Source organism: Otolemur garnettii, unplaced genomic scaffold (assembly GCF_000181295.1).
Source record: "Otolemur garnettii isolate 467f Iridium unplaced genomic scaffold, OtoGar3 scaffold00022, whole genome shotgun sequence".
NCBI classification, from domain to species: domain Eukaryota; kingdom Metazoa; phylum Chordata; class Mammalia; order Primates; family Galagidae; genus Otolemur; species Otolemur garnettii.
In genome coordinates, this window is record NW_003852417.1 from 15,112,407 (window position 1) to 15,115,990 (window position 3,584).

The window sequence follows — 3,584 nt, forward strand, 5'->3', positions numbered from 1 at the left end:
TGGGCCTGACCTGGTCTGTCTGATGCCTCAACACTCTGGCCCTTGTGATGCTGACATAAGTATCTGGTCCTTGAGGTCACAGGGCACCAGAGAAAGAGCTAGGCTCAGCTTCTCTGCATTGCCCATCTGACTCAGGAAGGGGCCAACAGGAAGCTCTGCCCACCCCACTGTATGCACACAAAGACACACACACACTCATGCACACACTGGCCCATGGAGACAGTAGCTGGTGAGACAGGCAAGGTAGTTTCTGCTGTTACCAAATCATGTCATGCGGCTCGGCACCTGTAGGATAGTGGTTACGGTGCCAGCCATATACACCGAGGCTGGGGGGTTCGAGCCTGGCCCGGGCCAGCTAAACAACAATGACAACTGCAACAAAAATATAGCTGGGCATTGTGGTGGGCGCCTGTAGTCCCAGATGCTTAAGCCCAGGAGTTCGAAGTTGCTGTGAGCTGTGATGCCATAGCCCTCTACCCAGGGTGAAACAGTGGGACTCTGTCTAAAGAAAACAAAACAAAACAAATCATGTCATACTTTGGAAAGGGAGGCGATGCAGGCAGGATCAGAAGCTTATGCCAAACTTCCAATTTCCTACACTTCCTGGGAGAGCAGTTGCAGGAAGCAGAGCACAGCACCAGCAGCTGGGGAGGCCCATGTCTCAGAGACAGTGTTCGCTCGTGAGCTGGGGAGACACCCCATAAGTTGTCATTCCCCTTCTTCCTCACAGCAGCCCTGGGATGTGGATATTACTATTTGCAGTCTCAGCTGGGAGAGATTAAGCCACTTGCTGAAGGTCAGCTGGTGGTGGAAATGGATCTTGAGCCCAAAGTCAGCCTGATTCTGAAGCCTGTGGAGACTGGTTTGCCAAAAAATTGGTTGGCAAACAGGTGCATTGGCTTACGTCTGTAATCCTAGAATTTTGGGAGGCTGAGGCAGGTGGGTTGCTTGAGCTCATGAGTTCGAGACTAGCCTGAGCATGAGCAAGACCCCTCCATCTCCACTAAAAATAGAAAAATTAGCCCAGCATTGTGGTGGGTGCCTATAGTCCCAGCTACTAGGGTGGCTGAGGCAACAGGATCACTTGAACCCAAGAGGTTGAGGTTGCTGTGAGCAATGATACCATAGCACACTACCCAGGGCAATAAAGTGAGATTCTATCTCAAAAAAATAAAAAATAGGCTTGGTGCCCTTAGAGTGGTTACGGTGCCAGCCACATACACAGAAGGTGGCAGGTTCAAACCTGGCCTGGGCCAGCTAAACAACTGCAACAAAAAATAAATAAAATAAAAACCAAAAAATTTGTTGATATAGAGGCCATCCCTCAGGATTTGGTTTCACTAGGCCTGTTTCTCCAAAGCCAGTGCCACCATTCCTCTGACAGCACAATGTGACACCTCTGTAATTCCCATTGATCCCACCCTCCCACCCCCCATTCACTCACCCTCTGAGCCTCCCACACTGCGATACTCTTCTTCTGACATCAAAGGAGGAGGCAGCTTGGTGCCTGTGGCTCAAGTAGCTAAGGTGCCAGCCACATACACCTAAGGTGGCGGGTTCGAATCCAGCCCGGGTCCCGCCAAACAACAATGATGGCTGCAACCAAAAAATAGCCGGGCGTTGTGGTGGGCGCCTGTGCTCCCAGCTACTTGGGAGTCTGAGGCAGGAGACTCACTTGAGCCTGGCCAGGAGTTGGAGGTCGCTGTGAGCTGTGATGTCACAGCACTCTACCCAAGGTGACAGCTTGAGGCTCTGTCTCAAAAAAAATAAAAATAAAAAGGAGGAGGGATTGCTCCTTGCCACCAAGGTGAAGTCCTGGGTCTGTCCCTGGCAAAGAGCAGGTACCTCCTCTTGCCCCCTGCCTTCGTAATCTCCACTTAAATCCAGATCAAGCCATTCCCTTACTCAAGATCTTCTCAGTCCCATGTGCCCTCTTCAGAAACCTTTCCTGTTCCCTGTCCACCCATCATGGCCCTGAACCCAGCACACTGAGGTTATACCTATCTCCATGTACAATGATATATTTAACAATGGTTTTCTTGATTACTGCTTTACATCCCCTTAAAATATAAACTTCACAAGGACAGGGACTTTGACTTTTTTATTGCTTAATCCTCAGTGCCCAGAAGTAAGTGTTCAGGATGAATGAATGCGTAGAGAATGAGTGAGCCAACATCCTATCACCCTCATCCTAAAACAAACAGAAACAGCCTTCACTTCTCACTTTAGCTTTTTCCTCTCCAAGTAATCTGCTTTGTGTTTTACTATGGTTCCCCAACCCTGACATTTGTCTTTAACCCACTAAACCTGACCTGGGGTTCCCCTGAGGAGGAGACGGCAGGCATGACAGGAGGAACCCCAGTGTGGAGAGAAAGAGCCAGGGCTTTGCATGTTGCCTCCATCTTTTACGTGTAATTAGGTGACTTACCCAACAAACCTGAGCCTCTGTTTCTTTCTGTGGACACGTGTACTTTATTATTTCTTTTGCAGTTTTTTTTGGCCAGGGCTGGGTTTGAACCCACTACCTCCGGCGTATGGGGCTGGCGCCCTACTCCTTTGAGCCACAGGTGCCACCCAACACATGCACTTTATTACGTACGCCCCAGGATGGCTGTAAGGATTAAGCGAGATTAATACCTGACCAAGTTCCAGACCGAAGAACCCCTGACTGGTCAAGTAATGCCAACCACTCTATTTGAGAAATTCTATCTTCCCTTGGCTTGCACAACACCACCATCCTGGTTCTCCTCTACCACCCTGGCCACTCACTTTCTGTCTCTTCCTTTGCTTCTTTCTCCTTTGATGCTCCTTCATCACGTGGGGCTTCCCAGCACAGTGTGAGTTCATTTGCTACCACCACCACCACACTACTGGAGACCCTATTTCTAACTCTGAGCTGGAGCTGAGCTTCAGATCCCCAGATCCAACTGCCTATCTAATTATTCTTCAGGCAGTTAAAACATCATGCATCTAAAACGGGACTCATCACCTTCTCTCCATACTTGTTTGGCTTCCTGCATTTTTTTCTTGTTGTTGTTGGTGGTGGTGACAGGGTCTTGTCCTTGCCCAGGCTAGACTGAAGTGGTGTCATCATAGCTCACTGCAACCTCCAACACTTATGCTCAAATGATCCTCCCATCTCAGCCTCTCAAGGACAGATGGGTCTATAGCCATGTGTTACCATACCCCACTAATTTTTTGAAGTTTTTGTAGAGATGGGGTCTTACTATGTTGCCCAGGCTGGTCTTCAACTCCTGGCCTCAAGTCATCCTCCTGCTTCAGCTTCCCAAAGTGCTGGGATTACAGGTGTGAGCCACCATGCCTGGCCTGCTTCCTGCATTTTTGATAAATTATATCAGCATCTATCTAATCACCCCAAATAAACAACTTGGTGTCATCGTACATTCTTTCTCCTCCTTCTTCCACTGCCCCACCCCCATATCCACTGAGCATAGGCTGAGCCAGGAAAAACGAGGGTTTATAGCTTATGGGAAGGAGGAAGTTATTTGAAACTGGGCAGAAAGTTCTAACAACAGATATGGGTGGGCTTGGCTCATAACACATGGTAAACTGGGGCGGCCCCT